Here is a 23,665-nt window from a genome sequence, read left to right as displayed (position 1 = left end):
TTGGACTAGATTATGATTACAGCGAAATAAGAAGTTGTCTTAGTTATACAGTTAGACACATGACCGTGTATAGTCCATACACGACTGTGTATCATATCTTAGAGAAAAAATAAAAATGCAATCCTCCTAATTTTCACTTTTTTTTTACTTCCCAATTGCTCAAAAAGTGAGAGATGGTGAAAGAGAAGTGTCGCCGATCATCGGAATCACCGTAGACGTGTAAGAGGGATGTTTTCACCGAAATTCAAGTAAATTAAGCAATTTCCCTTATTTAATCATGAAATCTTTGAAGTTTCTCCAATATTCATACGATCTATATTTGTGTAGATATAAGTGTGATGGATCTAAATGATGAACTTGATTTTGTATGCAATTATGATGAACCATAAGCATGTTTAGCCTCTTGAGTTTGAATATTATGTGTTTTGAGTTGGTAGTTTAATAATATCGTTGATGTGATATATATAGTTGTTATAATGCATGATTTCCAATGAATAAATTATTTAGGAGGCTTAGAGACTCTTAGTATTGGCCTAAATATGTGTTTGAATGGCTTTATGCATGATTGGAACAACATAAAAACCCAAAGGTGTGATTTCCAGAGCACGACACACGGCCTTGTGTGATCTCATACATGTTCATGTGTCATTCCAAAATTTTAAAAACTTGAAGATCTCATGCTTATTCTGAGGGGAGAAATGCACGATTATATGGTATGGGATACACTATTGTGTATGGCTTTTCAAAAGTGGACGACATGCACTAGAGGACACATGCTCATACACATGGACCCTAAAGACATAGATATGTGTCTAGGTTAACTCTCCATGTGCATCTGTTCTACATATGATCGTGTATTGAATATGACAAGCCTATGTATATGGTTTAGGAGGCACACAAGTATAGGTTGAGAAGCACACGATCGCGTACCTCTAGACAAAGTCAAAAGATGATTACACACTTAGGTTATATGCATGAAAGAGGAGAGTTACATAAGAAGAGTAATGAGCTAATAGAGGATGAAGAATTTAAGAAAGATATATATGAGGTACCCTCGATTGTGTGGATGATGGCATAAACTCAGATCAAGTCAACAAGTCAACCACCCTAAAGCTAGTGTCACATAACTAGATAGTCACTAACTATATGCATAAGTGACAATATTTGTGAGAGCAATAGTTGGATACCCATAAGATGCATCATGCACTCAACACTAAAACGCATAGCCATCCAGTTCAGTTTAATTGTGCATGGTAAGGATGTGGGTTTTAAATATTCCTCACATGATCAATAAGATGCATTAAAATACTTAGATAACAAAATTAAATAATTTAGATCATGTTCACATCATATACAACAATGGTAATATGAAATTTATATGTTGTTTCAAAAAATAATGTATAAAAGTATGAAAAATACCTTGCACCTTTTAATTTAATTTGAAGTTAGGAAGCTTGAATTACTAAAATAAGTAATCTTTTAACTTGCACCCGTTAAGGAAAAGCAATGGTGTTTATTAGCTAAAGGAAGGAGAAAAAGGATATTTTTTTTTTTCCCATCTTCTCACATTTTTTAAGCATAAACTTGATATTTTTCAAGTTAAAGCATATGTCTTTTTTTTATTGGTTTGTAATTAAGACTAAATAATATTTATTTACTCTTTTGATATATGTTGAATAATTTATGCGCAAAATTATTCATTCAACTCTCTAAACAATTTAAAAATTGTAAAATAACAATTTTGTCCTTTTTTCGAATCTCATTCAAAAAGCATCATTTTTACCCGTGGAAAGTATTAGCCAACCTTGGATAAATATTTTCATCTTCATAACACTATTTTTTTCCTCAAAATATGGGTGTGACCTTCAAGGTTCATAGTGACGTAGTTGTGGGTCTCATATCGGATGATACATTTGGTTATATCACTATATAATCTAAAACTATCGTTAACAGATGTATTTTGTTTCTGCTACAAAATGAAGCTTCCACTGATCATACGGTGTCATCTAGCAATGTCCCATGAACTCTACATCATAATGAAGTACAAGCTTCACATGATGTCAAATAAACCGTTCTTACTCATATTTCCCATGTAGTCCAATCCCTCTATCATTATATCCCAATTAAACTTAGATTCAGGGAATGTCAAAATCCAATATTTAATTCTTTGAATATCAAGTAATACAACAAAATGTGCCACACTGAAAATTTTTTCGTATAGACATTTATATACATTGGCTAGCTTCTTAGATTTCCATATTTCTTAACATTCGCATAAGAACTCGAAAGCATTCAAGCTAATGGATCCCTATATGATCATCACCAGTCCTCTCGCTCAAGCAAGATATAATCAATTTGACTTCTGAACGAGATATGATAGCCCTGTGGTATACACCATATGAACTATATGTCCCGAAACAAAGTATAGTTGTGATATCTCAAGTCAAATGATCTATACACTAATATGATTTATGATGTATCATTGACTGCATATCAATGTCATGTGATCATCGTTTAGAGGTCTCATTCAATAAACAATATAATATAATAACCATTGATCAGTTCTCTAACCATCAAACCGTTATATTGTTTACTTATATGTACATCCATCATGTCTAATATCATCCAATGATATACTATGGTGATATAGTACACGTCTACTATACAATATTATGTCCAAACAAATTGCCTATATAAGGATGATTTGATGATATTTATTAAAACTCACTAGGACCTTTCACATGTCATATGTATGTAACTAATATGGATGCAATAAATAATAACAACATATATATAATAGTAAAGTAGTAAACATGCGAAGTATGACAAAACTTTTCTTTTATTAATAAATGTATAGGCAAGATAACTAGCCCTAAAACTGACAAAGCGATTGGTTTCTAGGACATACTCTAACAAGAACTCCTACCTGCACTAAAGCCAATCATTGTAGTACCTAATGCCTATCCTCTTTAGATGATAGTCCAACGGTCTTTGTGTCAGTGTTTTAGTTAGTGGGTCTACAAGATTTTCTGCTGAAGCAGTCTTTTGAATGACAATGTCTCCAACTCCAACGAATTCTCTCAAAATGTGATATTTTTGTTAAACATATTTTGCCCTTTGATGCGTTTTTTGTTCCTTTGCTTGTGTCATGATACTAATGTTGTCACAGAATATAATTATTGTCTTACTCATTTAAGGAACCACACCTAACTCTATGGTGAAATTGCTTATCCAAACAGCCTCTTTCGTAGCTTTTAAAGCAACAATATATTTAGCTTATGTAGTGGAGTCTGTAGTAATCAACTATTTGGAACTTTTCTAACTAAGTGCACCTTCATTACAAACAAACACAAATGCAGACATAGACTTTTTATCGTTTATATTTGATAAAAATCAGAATCTGAGTATCTTTTAAGTATTAACTTTGAACCCTTATAACCTAGTATCAACTTCTTGGTCCTCTTTAAATACTTTAAGATAGCTTTTACTATCATCTAGTGTCTTTCTCTAGGATTTGAATGATATTTGCTTACTACACTAATTGTAAAAGCAAGGTCTGGTCATGTCATAACATGGGATACATGAGACTACTTACTACTAAAGCATATGGCACCTCAGGGATTCATTGTCGCTCATCATTAGTCTTTGGACACATATATTTTGATAGATATGCTTTACGAGGAAATGATAAAAGATCTCTCTTAGAGTCATACATGTGAAAGCGTTTCGACATTTTTCTATGTACAACTTTTGAGATAAACATGTTAATCTTTTTGCTCTATCTCTATATATGCAAATACCTAGAATATAGGTTGCGTCTCTTAGATCCTTCATGGAGAAAGATTTTTATAGTCGTAGCTTAACCTTAGTCATAGTACCTATATCATTTCCAATTAACGATATATCATTTACATATAATACTAGAAAAACGATAATTTTATCTTTATTAATTTATAGACACATAACTCATCCAAATTTTTAATGAAATCAAATACTCGGATTGTTTATCAAATCAGATATTCCAACTTCTTGAAGTTTATTTCAATCTATATATAGATTGATGCAGTTTGCACATTTTATACCTTTTGGTAGTGGATACAAAACTGATTCGTTGCTTCATATAGATATTTTTCTTAATGTATCCATTGAGAAAAACGGTTTTAACATCCATCTGTCATATCTCATAATCATAGTGTGTTGTGATGGCTAGCAGAATTATGATGGATTTAAGTATTGTACCTAGTGAAAAAGTCTCCTCATAGTCAAACCCTTGTTTTTAAATATAACCTTTAGTTGTCAGTCAAGCTTTATAGGTTTCAACTTTTCCATCCTTGCCAATTTTCCTCTTAAAGATCTATTTACATCCAATTGAAACTATTCTATCAGGTGGATCAATGAGTGTTCATATTTGATTAGTATACATAGATTTAATTTTCGAATTCATTGCCTCTAGCCATCTGTCAAAATCAATATCCAATATTACCTCTTAGTAAGTTTTTTGATCCTCTAGATGTTTAGTTTCTCCTATTAGAAGCGATTCAAAATCTTCCTTTGTTAGAAATTCATATCTTTCGGGAGGCCAAGACACTTTAGTAAACTTTCTTAATTGAGCCATTGTAGTTGGTATAAGTGATTGGTATAGGTGATTGTACACTAGAAGGATTTACCTTAATAGGCTCGGTTACTAGTTCTTCAAACTCTTTCTCGAGCACAATTTTTCTTCGTACACCACCTTCCTCCAAGAACTCTTTCTCTAGAAAATGTGCATTTCTACTTACCATAATCCTTTAATTAGAGTGAAAATAGAAATAATATCCTAAACTTTCTTTCGAATATCAAATAAACCAACCTTTCTTTACTCGAGATTCCAATTTATCTGTTCTAACCACTTTAACAAATGCTAGACATCCTCAGATTTTCAAGTAGTTTACACTTGGAAGTTTGTCATACCATAACTCATATGACATTTTTCTAATGGACTTTGATGGTGCTTTATTCAGCACATGCAGTGTTGTCTAAAGGGTATATCCCTATAAATGAACTGGCAAGTCAGTAAAACTCATCATAGATCATACCATGTCTAACAAAGTACTATTTCTTCGTTCAAACACATTATTATGTTATGGTGTGAATAGCGAAGTCAATTGAGATAGTGTTCCTTTGTCTCTTAAGAACTCCTGAAATTTTATACTCAAGTATTCACCTCCATAATCTAAACACAAAGCTTTAATACTCTTTCCAGTCTAGTTTTTTTTTTTAACTCTAAATTTTTCAAAAACTTCAGATTTGTATTTCATCAAATACAAATACCCATATTGAGAATAATCATCAATAAAAGTAATAAAGTACGAAAAACCTTCTCGGTCCATTTCATTAGTGTGTATCAATTCCAATATATCTTTAGCTCACTTCCTTTTATTCTTAAATGGAAGCTTGATCGTTTTTCCTTGAAGACAAAATTCACAAGTAGGATAGAGTTCTGAATCTAATAAAACTAAAAGTCCACTTTTTTCTTAATTATCGAATCTGATCTTCTCTAATATGACCAAATCTATGATGTCATAAAACTATTGGATTTATGTGTTCTTTAGTTCTTGTAGACGATATGAAATATATGGCGTCATGTAAATCAAGTTATATCACATGCAAACCATTTGTATTGATAGCATTTCCTACTAATCTATTTCCAAAATAAATTAGACACTAATTCCATTAAATGTAAACTGATAACCATTTTTACACAAAACTGAAATAAAAATAATATTCTTGGCGTATTAGTAAAATATAAAATTTTATACAAAGTTATTACATACGTAGTAAATAACTATACACTACATACACATACAATCTCTGGGAAACTCATGTCCCATCGGCCATTCTTAGTGTGATCTCATCACGTCTCAATATAGAACTATTCTACAGATTCTGTAAACAAGCACAAACATGTAAGTTGCAGCAGAATCCAATATCTAGGAATCAATATTTGAAATTAACACTTAATTCAAATTCAATTACATAGTATTGATATGTACTTGTTTTGCCTTTTCTCAGATCATCAAGGTATAAAGGGTAATTCCTCTTCCAATACCCCTCTAGGTTACAATAAAAGCAATTGTTCTTCTTCTGTTTCTTTTCTTTCTGTGGAGCAGAAGGCTATGGAGGTTGAGAATGTGATGCCCTAATGCTAGTACACTTCAACCTAGAAGGCCTGGTAGTGGTTTTCTTAAAACCTTTTCTTTGTACCTTTGGTCCACCAAATCCTATCTGTGAACCTATCCTCCAAGGCTTTTGAGCTTGCCTCTTTTTGCCTCGTGTGGCAGAGGTAGCTAGCACTTAAGTTGGTGTTTTCCCTTTATTCTGATTATTATAAAATTCTTGAATATTATTAAGAAGCTTAGGGAAAGTGCGCTCAATCCTATTGAGATTATAATTTGTAATGAATGACTTAAAAGTTGGGGGAGTGAATGGAGAATCAAATTCACCCAAACATTATACGGCAAATATGTGCCTATAATTTGTAACTACCTAGTCTTGTTAATAATTTTAATAACATGATCGTCTGGGGAAAAGCCCCCTTTGAGTCGTATGTTGAACAGTGAAGTCATCAAATTATATTATTTCACTCGAGCATTTTCACTATATAACTCTCTTAAAGTAGTGATAATTTCATACACATTTTGCACGTTCTCAAACCGAGTTTGCAGTTTAGAGTTCATTGATGCTAGCATATAACTAAGAACTTGTAAGTCGGCATCTACCCACTCAGAAAAAGCCCTTTGCTTCTCCTTAGGGGTGTTAGGGTCCACTGCTATTGGTAGAGGAGCCTCCAATACATATGCTGACTTTTCAAGATTTGAGAACAATCATCAGATTTTCCAGCCAGTCTTTAAAATTTGGACCAATAAGCACATATGAGTCCATCAATTTTAGTAGTATATTGTTTGCCGTTGACATTTTGAGATTCTGTATCACAAGAGAAAATGCTGCAAGAAATGACAAATTCATCATTAATTGCCAAGAAACTTAATCTTATTAACTCCCACTATTTTTTTCAAATCTCATACTTCCTTGGCTAAAGATTCGGACAATTCATTGGATCACTTTCTAGTGGGGAATCAAGTTCTTATCAAACTTGACAAACCGCACATAATAGATCAAGGCCCAACAAACTCAATAAGTAGAAAATTATTTCCTTTTGCATTCCAAATGCAAGCTATGATTCATGTGTGCCTCTAGCTTTGAGCACCACACATAATAGACCTAGGCACTCTGGACTAGTCAAATTCAACCTATTATGCATTCCAGACATAATACCCCATCACTCCCACACGTAGTAAATCTAGGAAATGATAGAAATATTACTCTAAACATCAATCGACTAATTTTATGTCATATTGCATAGTATCCGTCACATAATAGAAATCTAGGATTTCTAGCTGTATGACACAACCCTAATCGACCCACAACGGAAGGCTCGAATTTGATATTTAAGATTTACGGAAGGTTTTATTATTATTAATTAGGTTCAATTCATATCTTGAGTAGTTTAGTGCGTATCTTAGGATACGTATTTGTCACCCAAGACCTGTTACTAAACCATATTCTTGCAATTTATGTCATTTAAAACTTATCTAATAACTAAATGGTATTATAAGAATATTTCATGCCTAAAAGTTTTAGTTCTCCAAAGCACAAAACTATACATTATATGTCATAAATAAATTACATGGTAACATAAAACATAAAAACTTAGGCATATTATTGAACATATATCAACTATATTGTTCAATAATCAAAAGAATTCATATTTTCATATAACTTAACATATCACATATCTAAAATGTATGTTGGGTTGATCTTGAACATAAGATATCTAATATCTTATAACTTAAGTTTATAATAGCAAACTTGATTTCTTATTTGTGACACCTCAGGTATACTTAAGGGACATTTTAGGTATTTACAAAAATTTGTTTAATTATTTAGTGGATAGATTTTATAGTTAAAAAAAGGAGAGAGAGGTTAGAATAATATCAAAGGCAGTTAATTCACGTTCTGCATAATAAGGGGATAACGCTAGTGTTTTCTTCATTTAAGCATAAAGAAAATACAAAAGGCAAAAGTAATTTGGGATTTTTTTTGTATTCATTAACTTAGAAAGAGAAAAAAGACTAGAGAGTAGAGATTAAACTTTGAAAAATTCTTGGGAGACTAAGTCTACATCAAACAGTCTTACTAGAGAAAAGGTAAGTAGAATATATTTTTTTATGACAATGATTGAATGAAATTTTTAAGATTTGATTGTATTAGTAGGGATTAATTAATTAATCGACATTAAATAAAGATGATTCTCTTAAAGATAAGTATTTAATATAAAGGTGTTTTGTTTAGTCGTTAAATTACAATACAAGTTGTATGGAAGATAGAAAATTTCTGTTGGAATATGTTGCAGTGTGATTACATGATATAAGTATTTTTAGTGACTGTTTGTAGTATATTCTAGCTATAAATGTTGCAATGTTTATTGTGTTGAAAATTTTTTCAAAAATTGCGTATGCTAATTTTTATAATAGTCTGCGGTGTAATAAGGTTTTCTGGGAATTAATGCTTAGGTTGGGATTTTGAGTTTGTTGGAAGAATTAAGTTATTGTGTTGTGAAAAAAAAAAAAGCTTTTGTGATGTTAGGTTGAAGAAATTGGCGGCTATAGAAAGATTATATAGGAATTAACTTTGGTTTGGGAATTGAGTTGCTGGGAGAGTTAGTGTGACGTGAAAGAGAAAAAGACAAAAACATATTTTTGTGATGTTGGTGGGGGAAAATGGCAGCTGTAGAATGATTATGTGGGAATTAATTTTGATTTCTGGACTTGAGTTGCTGGAGAGTTGGTGTGAGGGGGAAAGAAACAAAAATTAGATATATATATATATATATATATATATATATATATATATATATATATGCAAAATTAAAGTTTGTGATAGTGGTGAAAGAAAATGGCAGCGGACGAAGGAATTTATTTTTATTTACTTACGAGTTTAGTTTTTGTTGTTAAACTGAACAATTATTCAGTATAGATTTTACATCATAGTATGTTTTTAGTGCTGTAAATAAATTATAAATAGTATTACGAATACTTATATTATTTTCTAATATAATCTTGTATGAATTTATGATTATACATTTTATGATAGAATAGGTATGCAAAAAAAATAAGAAAATTTATTTTTGTGCACACTTGGGCATAAAATAATGTACGATTATACATTCATTTGACTTTGTTAAATAAGTTTTAATTAAGAAATTTTTTTTTGTTAAAAGGATATCAAATCAGATTTTTCTCAAAATATGATTAAATTTATAACTATATATATATAATATTGTGTGACATGTGATTAGGATGATGAGACAAGGACTCCTAAGATTGAAAGAATAATTAATTACCTGTGTCATATAATGATTTGAGGTAGAAGGTTGTATTGAGAGGATATCTGTGACATAAGTTTTGCACCATTGAGAGGTGTTGGTCCATTGAGAGGACACATAGTCCATTGTATGCACCTATATGAAAGGGCACCTATTGGAAGGTGATATCATTGAGATTGATTTATATGTACCATGGACTGTGATAGCCGTGAAAAAGAAGTTACATGACTTGGGTGTCGAATCCTCGATATGATCTAGACCGATCGACATGGAGAAATGAAAAAAATTGAAATGATAATTATTCTTTGACAAACAAGAATTCTAAAAGACTAAATATGTGACAAATAAAAATTCAAAAAGATTGATTAATAAAATAGGATAGAGATTCTTATTTACTGAATGATTTATCACTCACTCATTTTATATTCGGCCTACAGGTATGAAATGAGTTTGTAGTAGACTACAGGTAGCTGAGCAGTGGTGGAGGCATAGAAATTTGGAATATCTTTTATGCTATTTAATAAATTTATCTCGAGGTTGACATGCGAAACTGGAACACACTATTTAATTATTTGTTTTAAATTTTAACATTGTTTCTGTTATTTTATTGTTGGTTGTTAGTTAATACTTGATTTGTTTATTTGGTTTCCGCATGAATTATTAATGAAATTAAATTATTTATGAATTTCGAGTAAATAAGGCTTTGGAGTTATTTTTAATTTTAATTTTAATTTTTTTCTCTCTCAATTCCAAATTTAAAAAAAAAAAATTCCCTTCATAGGACATGACCTTTGAGGTGGGATGTTTCATTATTTATGCATCTAAGACAACAAATATATCTAATATGTTATGTCCATTTCAACACTTATATCATTATACATAATATTAAGCATTTAGATGTATGATGTTTAACATATCATAATGTCTTATACATAGCATACACATGTCACACATTAATGCTAGCACATATACATTATAATATCATGACATTATGGGCACCATATAAATTTTGTAACATCATGGTAAAATATTCAAAAACTTAACAAGTGATTTACCATCTTTATTTTCTTTATTCAAGTTTACTAAAACACAAACACATCCAATGTTTGGTGTTTACAAGATCAAACTATGACAAGTATACAAAGTAATTAAAACCAAAATTTTATACATATATAAAATTACATTTTTTTTAAAACCAAACATAAAACCCTAACTCTTAATGTTTCCAAACATGTCAAGTTCACCAAAATCTCACCAAACATGTTTCAATTCATACTTAAACATGAAAAGATTTTAGAATGACAAGTCATAAACTAAATACACAACACATGCCTAATGTGAACTAAATTCACAAGTGTCATGCATTTCACCAAATCATGACATATATGAATCATTCATCACTCAAACATAATCTATCTCACCATATGATTATTATTTAAGCATAAACAAGATTACATTTAATGTAGTTCATCCAAACCAAGCTATCAAAAATCCAATTTTCAATCAAACCAAGTCAAATACTAGTTTAATGTATTAATAACAATTCAATCAACATTGAATGTTATATCTATCAACAAAACACATGGAAACTATGTTAACTTGTTCATGTCCTTCGCCCAATCACAAACTAAATTTCTTAAAAACATATTTTCATGTAAAGTCTAAATTAAAAATTCATGTGTATCTCATGACAATCATGTATAAAACATTATTAAACCATTAATTTCAAAAATAGTCAAATTTCCAAAATTAGGATTTTTATGTCAAAATTTGTCTAACACAATTTCAACAAATTAAAGGTTTTTAAATGCTATTAAGACATTCTCAATAACATATTTACATTGGTTTGAACAAGTCACATGTAACAAAACTTATATTTTAGGTTTTGATTACTAACACTTCCAAATACCTAAAACTATGGCATATTCTTGTCATTCAAGGATCAAACTCTTGCTCTGATACCATTTGAAGGACTTTGGTAACAAAATTAAATAATTTAGATAATGTTCACATCATATGCAACAATGGTAATATGAAATTCGGATGTTGTTTCAAGAAATAAAGTATAGAAATATGAAAAATACCTTGCACCTTGTAATTTAATTTGAAGTTGGGAAGCTTGAATCACTAAAATAAGTAATCTCTTGACTTGCACCCTTCAAGGAAAAACAATGGTGTTTCTCGGCTAAAGAAAGAAGAAAAGGGAAAAATCTTTTCTTTTTTTTCCTTCTTCTCACACTTTTTTTAAGCATAAACTTGATATTTTTCAAGTTAAAGCATATGTCATTTTTCTATTAGTTTGTAATTAAGAGTAAATAATATTTATTTACTCTTTTGACATATGTTGAATAATTTGTGCCCAAAATTATTCATTCAACTTCCTAAGCAATTTAAAAATTGTAAAATAACAATTTTGCCCCTTTTTTGAATCTCATTCGAAAAACACCATTTTTACCCATGAAAAGTGTTAGCCAACCTTGGATAAATATTTTCATCTTCATAATACCATTTTCTTCTTCGAAATATGGGTATGACCTTCAAGGTTCATAATGATGTAGTTGTGGGCCTTATATCAAACGATATTTTTTGTTATATCACTGTATAATCCAAAACTATCGTTAACCGATATACTTTGTCTTTCACTATGAAACGAAGCTCCCATGATCATGTGGTGTCATCTAGCAATGTCCCATGACCCCTACATCACAATGAAGTACAAACTTCACATGATGCCAAATGAACCTTTTTTACTCATACTTACCATGTAGTTCAATCCCTCTGTCATTACATCCTGATTAAACTTAGATTTATGGAATGTCAAAATCCAATATTTAATCTTTTTGAATATTAAGTAATACATCAGAATATGCCACATCAAAACTTTTTTCATGTGGACTTTTATATGCACTGGACAACATCTTAGATTTTCATGTTTTTCAATATTTGCACAGAAACTCCAGAGCATTCGAGTCAACGGATCCCTGTATGATCATCACTTGTCCTCTTGCTCAAGCAAGATATGATCAAATCAGCTTCTGAACCAGACATGATTAGTCTTATGGTATACACCATATGAACCATACATCCCATAATGAAATACAACCGTGATATCTTAGGTCAAATGATCTATAAACTAATATAATTTACGATGTATCATTGATTGTATATCAATGCCCATGTGATCATCATTTCACAGTCATGTCGATAAACAATATAATATAATAACTTTCGATCAGTTTTCTAACCATCAAACAGTTCTATTGTTTACTCATGCATACATTCACCATGTCTAATATCATCCAATGATATACTATGGTAATTTAACACACACCTACTATGTAATACTATTACCTTAACATATTGCCTATATAAGGAACAATTTGATGACGTTTATTAAAACTCGTCAAGACCTCTCATATTTCATATGTATGTAGCTAATATGGATGTAATGTACAACTATAACATGTATATGAAAATGATGCAATAAACATGTGAAGTATGACAGAACGGTTCCTCTATTAATAAATGTATAAGTAAGATATATAGCCCTGAAACCGACAAAGCAATTGGTTTCTAAGGCATACTCTAACATGCACCATATATGTACCCAAAGTAGAGGTCATATCTAGATGGTTAGTCAGTAGTTTTGATCAGCTTATGTGGTAAGGGAATAAGCTATTATCATAAATTTCTTTTTGTGATCAAGGTGTCCCAGTTAGGTAGCCCAATAGGTCATTTGGCATGTGCGTAAGGCACCATAGCTGTTTTCACTAAAACATCATATATGTCTATTCTAGCTTGGGTTTCTGCAGTTTTCGTGAATGATCCATGTTAGGGCACCAAGGTACCATAATGTAGCAATAGTTAGCTTACAAATAGAACGCATGTTTAACCACCAGATAGTTTAATAACCATTGATGTCAAAAGGTTTCCACTTACTGAGTTTTACTCACAAGTGTTCTTTGTTTGTTTTATAGGTGGAAGTAAGTAATAGGACAAGCAAGGAACCAATGGTCCAATAAGTAACTGCACAAGAAGAGAGGCACATATGTCATCTCATTATTACTAGACATATGCTTATTATTATTATTATCAATATTTTTAAATATATTGATGTAGTTATTTTATTATAGAGATTTTCAAATGACTATTATTTTATGAGTTTGACTTATAAAGTGTTTTTATTACATCACTTTTTTTCATGTTTTATAATCATGATCATGCATTAAAGTTTTCAAATAGTCCAGTTGTGAACGTTTCTTTTGATATATTCCTATCAGAGGTATGTATCTAGAGATGGGTGTTACAGGTTTAACTTAGATAATGGTGATGAGTTCACCTTTGGAAATGGTCGAGTTCCTAGTATGTTGATTAGTAGTATCAAAGCTAAAAAAATACCAAGTAAAAGGTGCACAAGGTATTTGGCACATATAGTAAATAAGTCAGATGAGGTTTTCCCAAGTGTAAGAGATACTCTCGTGGTGCAAGTCTTCTAATTTTGGCCCCTAAAAGAAAGATATAGTTTATCGTTGAGTTAGCCTTGGGGACAATACCAATCTTCAATGCACCACATAAAATGGTTCTAACTAAACTGTATGAGTGAAAGAAACAATTGTAAAAGTTGTCGAACAATGGCTTCATTAGATCAAGTCACTTGTAATGGTTGTGCCGATCTTATTTGTCAAAAAGAATAATGAATTGATAAGGGTATGCATCGAATATCGTGATTTAAACAAAGTGACAGTGAAAAATAAGTATCTGCTCCCAAGGATAGATGATTTGTTTAACCAACTCAAAGGTGTTTTACTATTCTCCAAGATTGACTTGAGACTAAAATATCACCAAGTCCAAATTATCAAGTAAGATATACCTAAGACTACTTTTAGAACAAGGTATGAGTATTATGAGTCTATAGTTATGTCGTTTAGGTTGGCAAATGTCCTAACAGTGTTTATGAATGTTGCTTATGGCTCACAAGTATACAAATCTATCAAGTAATATAAAAAGATATTAGTCTCATAATTAGTTATCGAATACTAGTTTGTTTTGTAATCTAAATTAGCTAGAGAATTAAATGTTGAATTAGTGAAATTGAATTAAAATTAATTGAAATATAAATTAACAAGGTAAAATTAACAAAACGAATAAACACCCAACAAATTAAAAGTAAAATACTAACATAGAGAAGTCTAGGATTTATGATTTCATTATCAATTACTCAAAAATTAGTAACAAATCCAATTAAAATCAATGATAAGATGAATTGTTAATGGTTGATTATCCTATTTTACCCAATTCCTTTCTCAAGATGAATTAGACGTGTTAGGATTAAAAGTTTACCTACTTTCGTGGTATGATGTTAATCAAAATCCATTACTTTCTATGACAATCAATTACTCACAAAAGATTTACATTTATCTTTAAATAAAACCCTAGGTTTAGCAAATGCATGAACTAATTGAGTATGTATTTCTCAATAACACACTTCAATATACAAACAAGCATGGTATTGAGTCCTAACACCAAGCAAAAAGTTAAAATCACAATTACTAAATCAAATATTCATCTTCATTAATTAAAAATCCAAACCTAGTACATAATCCTAGAGAATTTATGGATTCATTATAAACCCTAGCAAAGGAAATTAGCTATTCGTAGTTATAAAGTTCAAACTACAAGACAAAGTTGAAGAGAAAGACATTTTAAATGAGTAAAAGAAGATATTAATAGAGATAGGAAAAACTCTAAGGTCTTCAAATTTTGATTCTCTTAGGTCTTCTATGTTAAATTTTGAATCTTCACTCTTCTACTTATTTTTTGGAGCTTTCTCTTTCTAAAAATCCTTTAGACTGTTGTATATTGGAGATGACGAAGTGGAGAGAACGTAACTTTCTTTTTATATGTTGCCACATAACCCTATTTTCTTTTTTTTAAAATATTATTTACACCCAGTAATTATGGGTACCAATTATGGTCATAAGATTGCCTATAATTAACCTCTTACTTCCTTATACAAAGTATTCTCATTTGCTTCTTTAAGCTTTCATTTTCACTCTGAAAGGGCTTGAATGTCTCCAAAACATTTAAGAATATAATTCAAAGTGCAAAATAAGATCAAGTCATCAAAATTACATAAAAAATAAAGAATTTGACAAAATAGACCAAAATTCACTTTAAAACCATACTATTATAACCCTATTTATGTGTATTTTATACATATATCAATGGACCTTATAAATAGGGTGTTCCAAGATTGCCTAGACAAGTTCATTGTAGTTTTCATTGATGATATTTTAGCGTATTCCAAGACTCGAGAAGAGTATGTGCAAAATCTGAAGTTTTTGCTACAAATGTTAAAAAACAATCATATGCCATGTTTTTCAAGTACAAGTTTTGGTTAGACAGAATGGCTTTCCTTGGACACATGTCTTAGTTGATGGTATCTTGGTGGACCTTAGCAAATTAGAGGTTGTATTAGAGTACCAAAGGGGTAGGATAACTAAGGATGTAAGAAGTTTCCTTAGGTCAATAAAGTACTATAGGCGGTTCGTAAAGAGTTTTGTCAAATTAGCCTAGCTACTAATAGAGTTTACTCGTAGAAAAGTTCCTTTTAGATGATCTGATGTTTACGAGCAGAACTTTTTGGAATTAAAGAAGAGATTGACAAAAGCTTTCATTTTGACTTTGCCAATAAAGGGCAAAGAGTATGACATTTTCACAGATGCCTCATACCAGAGATTAGAAGTACTATTGATTCAAAAAGGTAAAGTTATAGCATATGCCTCCTATCAATTGAAAGATTATGAGACTTAGTACTCGACATATGATTTAGAGTTGTAGCTGTTGTGTTTGCATTGAAAAAAGGGTGACACTATTTATATGAGGTCAAGTGCAACATTTATATGTATCATAAGAGCTTTAAGTATTTTTTTGTCCATAAGGAACTCAATATGAGGCTGAGAGAGTGTTTAAAGTTAGTGAAAGATTACAAGATCATATATTACCCAAACAAGGCCAATGTCATTGTAGATGCCTTAAGTAAGAAAGTAGTTTTGTCATATATTATTGCTTATCGAGAGTTATAATAGGCTTAGTGAGAGAGTATATTAAGGTGATTATAGGGTAACTGACAGGTTTATAGATTCAATCAACCCTTATGAATGAGCTTTATATAACCCAAGTATCAGATGATTGGTATGTTCAAATAAGATAGAGGGTCATCAAAGGTATCCTGATATCAAGGTTTAAAGGATAGGATTCTTACTAAGGTGTATAATTCCTTTTACCCTAAAAATGTAAAAATGTAACAAGATCTGATAAAATCATTCTGCTAATATGGTATAAAGAAAGACATAGCAAATTTTGTGGTTAAATATCTTGCGTATCAATAGGTTAAGGCTAAAAACTAGAGACCATTAAGGTTATGGTAGTCTTTCAGTATTCCAAAGTGGAATTGGGAACATATTTTGATGAACTTTATGGTTAGTTTGCCAAAGGTCTGAAAAGGCTATAATACTTTGTAGGTCATAATTGATTGATTGACTAAGTCAGCACACTTTATAATAGTTAAGGGTGCCATAAGCATAAATCAATTGGGTCAAATATATGTCAAAGAAATAGTCAAACTTTATAGTATACCTAGGATTAAAGTATCAAATCGAGATACTAAGTTTGTCTCAGCTTTTTGGTAAAGCATGTAGAGGTTCTTGAGTATGAAATTAGCTTTCAATACAGCCTATCATCCCTAGATAGATGAACAAATTGAGAGAGTCAATCAGGTGATTGAGGATACCTTAAGGGCTTATTGCCTAAGCAAAGGAGCGAATTGGATGAAGATGTTGCCTTTAATGGAATTTGTAATACAATAACAACTATCAAAGATGGCTCTGTATGAGACATTATATAGTAAAAAATGTAAATCATTATTGCATTGCTTGACTTAAGCATTAAAACCCGAGATGACCTAGAGGATGATAAAGGATGTCAGATAGATAAGGGAATGGATGAGACAAGTTAAGGATTATTAGAAGAGTTATATAAACTAGAAAAGATGAGATCTTAAGTTTGAGGTAGGTGATAAGGTGTTCGTCAAAGTAGCCTCCTACAATAGCAGGAAAGGTAAGTTAGCATTGAGTTGTATGGGACTATTTGAGGTACTGGAATATATAGGTAAGGTTACTTATCAATTTCATAGCCAACGAGCATGGATCGCATTTTTAATGTGTTTTATATGTCATTGCACAAGTATATCAGTGACTTAACTATCGTTAAGATTTAAGGATGTTGAGCTCAAGAATAACTTAACGTATGAAGAGTGCCCAATTTAAATATTAGACAAACAAGTCAAAGAGCTTAGACATAGACAAATTCCCTTGGTTAAGGTTCTTTAGAGAAATCACCAAGTAAAGGAGGTCACATGGAAGGTCGGTAGGATATGAGACAAAGGCTTTTATAGCTCTTCATGTGAATTTTGAGGACGAAACTTATTTAAGAGGAAAGGATTGTAACACCCATGGATAAACCCAAAGGCAAATTAGTCTTTTCTCATTGCATTAAATTGTAATTAATGATGAGATTTTAGTAGGGTGCACAACTATGTATGTTAGTATACACGATCGTGCATCATCCACAAAAATTTGAAAATTTAGATAAGATAAGTTTCGTGGTAAAATCAGAAACTGCATTAATTGAACAACATTATACACGCCCATGTATCGTGTTTGTTGAGCAAAGTAAGAATAGCATTTAACCTAATGGTTATGTTATTTTTAAACCCACAACCATATGAACAAGAAGGAGAAGAGAGAGTTGAAAGCTCGTTGGAATTGCCCTAGTCACATGAAGATAAGCTTGTCGTTGGAATCCAAGTATGATGGCTTTGGCTTAGTTTTTTTTTTTTAAAGAACATGTCGTGTGATGATTGTTATATGTGTAACTAATATTCTGGACTATGAGGATTCATATAAGCTTGATTAATTCATAGAGTATTTGTACATGTTAAACGTAAGTGTAATTGTTGATGGGATATATATATATATATAAGTAAAATTGTTGATATGCAAATATAAATGTGCATAATGGTTATTCCTTATTTGAAATATGTTTAAGAGCACTTAGAATATATTTCACATGAATTAGGGCCTTTGGTTTGCATTTGGATTGTTGAAAATCTTGAAACAGTAGATCCGATAGTGTCCAAGTTACGATACACGACCATATAGGGTAACTTACATGCTCGTGCATCTTTTGTTTGAAATAGGAAATTTAGTGTGACCTCACATTTCTTTTAAAGAGATGCCCATAAAGTCGTGTGATATGGGACACATGCCCATGTGTCGTTTCCTCAAAAATGATTGTTTGTGTTGATATTAGGAAGCAAATTATGTACAACAATCAAACATGGGGGCGTAAGATAATAACTCACCCGTATATAAACAATGTGAGAAATATAGGGATGCAAGAAGTGTAACATGCCCATGTATGTGTAATTAGCGAAACATTAAAGGGAAGAAAAGACTATTTTACCCCTAAGCTAAGTACAAGAAGTGGAAAAGAAAAGAAAAAGAATAGAAAGACCTTAGTAAAGTGAGATAAGATAGTTAGCTATAGGAAAATATTTGACCATGTGAAAGACGACACAAACCTTGATTGGATCAAATCTGAGTCAAAAATCAAGAAAGTTAAGGAAAGTGGTATGCACCTATATAGTTACCACCTATGTGCATAAGTGGCATGATAAATGAAAAAAATAAGAATTTACTAGAGATAGATACTTATGAGATGCATCATATACTTAATACCAAGGTGCATTAGCCATATAGTTCAGTTTAATTTGGTTGTGCATAGTAAAGGATAGTGGCACTGTAGTTAGTTCCTCACATGATCAGCAGGGTACATCACATATATGTCTATGGTAGGGGCCATTCAAAGATGGTTTTTTAGTTAGTAATCTTGTATTATGCATATGTGGTAAGAGAGAAGTTACAACCATTTTTCCCATTTGATTAGGTTATCATAGCTAGTTAGTGCAATAGGTCGTATGACATGTGCACAAGGCACATCAAATAGTGGACAGTTACTTTTATTAGGGTATCAAATATATCAAGATCAGCTTAGGTTTTAGTAGTCTTTGTGAATGACCTATATTTAAGGCATCAAGGTGCTAAGTTATTACCACAACAAGCTTCAACAGTAGAATGTTAGTTTCAGTTTATAGGTTATATAAGGTGTAAAAAGGTTACCTACTTACTGAGTGTTTTTCACTCACACATTCCTTTTCAGTGGTTTCATAAATAAAGGTGAGTAATGGTGTATGTGAGGGAGCTAGCAGTCTAGCCGAATTGTTACATGAAGGCAGGAGATAAAACAATCATTTTGTAGTTTATTTGATAGGATGTTTTTATTTCAATTTGAGACCATATGAATGTATTATACACTTATATTTATGAGTTTGGTTTTCAGATACAATATTTATGGATGAATTTTAGTATTTATGAATAAAGTAAAATATTACACCTTTTTGCACCCATTTAAGTAAAATATTTAATATCATGCTTTTATTTCCACTGTTTTAATTAAGAGGTCAAGTAGTGCACGTTTGTTTAGGTTATATTCCATGTAGGGGTATGTTTCTGAGAGAGGTATTACAGCATCAATAGAAAAGCATCTTTTCTTGACCTCTATAGTAGATGCATCATAAGTGTAAGTTGTCAATAGTTGTTGACATCTGCTAATGTTGACTCGAATGCAACCATATGTTGGTTGAATAGCTATTGAACATATGTTATGAGGTTGTGTACCATATGCTTATGTGATGCGAATCTCATAGATGAATTATGAGACTTTACACACACGTAAGGAAGTTAGAAACCCAAAAAAGCTAAATCAGATATATATAAGTGAAAAAAACCTTGACCCAACACCTTTACTTGACATGAACCAAAGTATAAAAACATTGACCTAATGATCAGGGGTAATCATGAACCAAAGGTATAAAAACATTAACTCAATGTTTATAACTGATATGAACCAGAGGTATAAGTTGACAGTACACTCTAGAATAGAAAAGAAGGAAAGTAATCAGTCATATTTGAATGTCACAAGAAAATATTCTAGATAAGTTTATGAGTTCTCAAAAGAATCAAGAGAAAATATCTCATAATTTCATTACGTCAATGTGTATCATTTATCCCAAGGTTACATGATTATTTATAGCCCCAGCCTAAATAAGATAATAACAAATATAATCTCTAGGATAATAACAATTCTAATCTTAATAAGATAATGAGAATCCTGATGTGATTATAATTTTTAAAGAAAATAAAACTAAGACTTTTAAAACAAATAAAACTCCTAAACAACTAGAAAACTAAAAATACTAAGAAGTTGAACTTCAATTGAATTCTCTTGCTTTCTTCACATGAATTTTTGCCTAATCAAACTTCTACTTCATATTTTGACAAGTAAAAACATCACCAAGGATGTGTTACATCATTTCCCATGTGTTTGATGTTTTTCATGTCATCCTTAAGTGTCATAACATGTTTCTTACCTTTAGCCTGTGTCTTCAATGTTCTCAATGTTATCCAGCCTGTCATACTCTTGTCATAGTCATTCATTATTGGATCATATGTTCTTGGTTTTTTATAGATCATATCATCCCCCTTCTCTTTAAAAGGATTTGTCCTCAAATCGTTACTTTCAACAAAACTTTTATTTTGACTTAATGACATGATTGTAACAAATAAAATATGTTAGAAGGACCTCACACACTCCTTCACATGTTTCACTCATTTCCAAAAAAATGAATCACTCAATCACTCATGTTTGCACACTTTAAATTAATGGTTTTTTTTCTTTTTTTTTTACTTCGTTTTTTCTTCTTCTTTTTTTTATTTAGAGCCGAGTTATGATACCAAACTGATTTGAATCTCACAAATGAACTATGAGACCCTACATGCAAGCAAAAAAGCTAGAAACCCAAAAAAGCTAAATCAAATTTATATAAACGAAAGAAAACCTTGACTTAATATGTATACTTGACACGAATCAAAAGTATAAAAACCTTGACCTAATGATTATAGATAATCATGAACCAAATATATAAAAACATTGACCCAATGTCTATAATTGACATGAACCAAAGGTATAAATTGATGTCACACTCTATAATAGAAAAGAAGGAGAGTGATAAGTCATATTTGAACGTCACAAGAAAATATTCTTGATAAGTTCATAAGTTCTCAAAAAACAAAGAGAAAAGATCTCACAATTTCATTATACCAATATGTATCATCTATCCCAGGGTTACATAATTATTTATGGCCCTAGTCTAAATAGAATAATAACAAACATAATTTATAGGATAATAACAATCATAATCTTAATAAAATAATAATAATCCTAATGTAAATATAATTCCTAAAGAAAATAAAACTAAAACTCTTAAGACAAATAAAACTCCTAAACAACTAGAAAACTAGAAATACTAGAAAGTTGAACTACAATTAAATTCTCTTACTTTCTTCACACAAATTTTTGCCTAATCGAGCTTCCACTTCGTATTTTGACAAGTGAAAAATGTCACCAAAGATGTATAATATCATTTCTCATGTGTTTGATGTTTTTCACGTCATTTGTCATGTCATACTTATTATCTTTAGCTTGTGTCTTCAACATTCTCAATGCTATCTAGGTTACTACACTCTTGTCATAGTCATTCATTGTTAGATCACACGTTCTTGGTTTTCCATGGATCACATTATTATGTTTGGAAAGCATCTCCCAAAACCAACCAATCATCAAGTTTATGAAACCACCTTCGTATTATTTACTCCCATAAGCTCATAGTGAAGAAAATTATGTACCACCAGCTTGACAATATCCTTGTTGATATTGCCTTAAGCTTGTGCCTAAAAAATTGAATGCAAATCTCTATAAGAAACTGAATTGCATCCAATAAGATATCTTAACTTTCAAATGGTTTGCGTATGAGACCGACACATATGATTGTACATGGATCTAGAGGCTAAACCTCGATTCAATCATCAATGCAAGCTCTAAATGGCTAAAACGAACATTCATTCCATTTAATTGAAACCAAAACTCTAATAAGAGGTCTCGACAACTAATTTATCAAAAAAGCACCCAATGGTAGAGCACAACACTAAACTTATGCTCCTTCATATCAATAAATTGCCCAAAGTACATCCCTTTGAAAAGTTGCTTTTAACTCCCACTCAATTTTCCCTGAATTTTTCGGATTGGGTCTTTATTCTCTCTCATAGTTAATTGCACCTTAAAGTAATGTGCTTTATAAGATCTATATTTTTCTTCTTTGAAATTAACAAGATTAAATGACTACTTATCACTCTTCTCTAGAAGTTACTCTTTCAAATAAATAAAATAACTCTACATTAGTTAAAGGAAAATGAACTTTTTAAAACAAATAAAATGTAAGAAAATTTAACATATAAACATGTTATAAAATGAAAAAATATAGAAAAAAATATAAATATCATTTTACTGTCTGCGAGGTGTGACCTAACAAATATCCATTTGGCTTCAATAAGTGCCACACCTATCGTTTTACTCCCTAGATTCAATGAACATTAAATAGTAATTGGGTGTGATATATGAATATTCAATTGCCTCCGACAGACACCATGCTTATTATTTTGCTCCCTCATATTTTTATAAACAATAACCATGCATAATGAGCAATAACTAAACGAGATCATGTCTAGTGGGTTTTTCATGCCTAACAATAGGAAAATCTTCTTAATTTCAATCAAATTCATTGTTTCACTTATCAAATCAAAAAACAAATTATCCAAAACAATTTTACATCATCTAACAACCAATTTAAACATAAAACACTTTACCTTCCTAAGCAAATTTTAAAAATTTAACCCTAAATCTAAAATTTCCTAAAAATAGAAAATCTACTAATTTCCAACAAAATTACGGTTTCAACATACAAAGCAGATCCAAGTCTAACAAATAACTAATTTTCACAAATAAACAACTAATTTCAAATTCAAAAACAAGATATTAAAAAATATAATTAGATATTTTAAATGAAATGAAAATAATTAATATAAAACTTTAAAACTTTTCTTGCGGATGAATTTGATTGAGAAATAGATGAAAAATCGAAAGTTTAAAGTTGGAGAATTTACGGTAGTTCAAAGTAGACGATTGAATCTAGGCAATAGTGTTTCAACCAACTTTATATACTTT

This window comes from Mangifera indica, unplaced genomic scaffold, assembly GCF_011075055.1.
Source record: "Mangifera indica cultivar Alphonso unplaced genomic scaffold, CATAS_Mindica_2.1 Un_0015, whole genome shotgun sequence".
Classification (NCBI taxonomy): domain Eukaryota; kingdom Viridiplantae; phylum Streptophyta; class Magnoliopsida; order Sapindales; family Anacardiaceae; genus Mangifera; species Mangifera indica.
The sequence above is the reverse complement of the archived record's forward strand: the minus strand, read 5'-3'. Positions refer to the sequence as shown.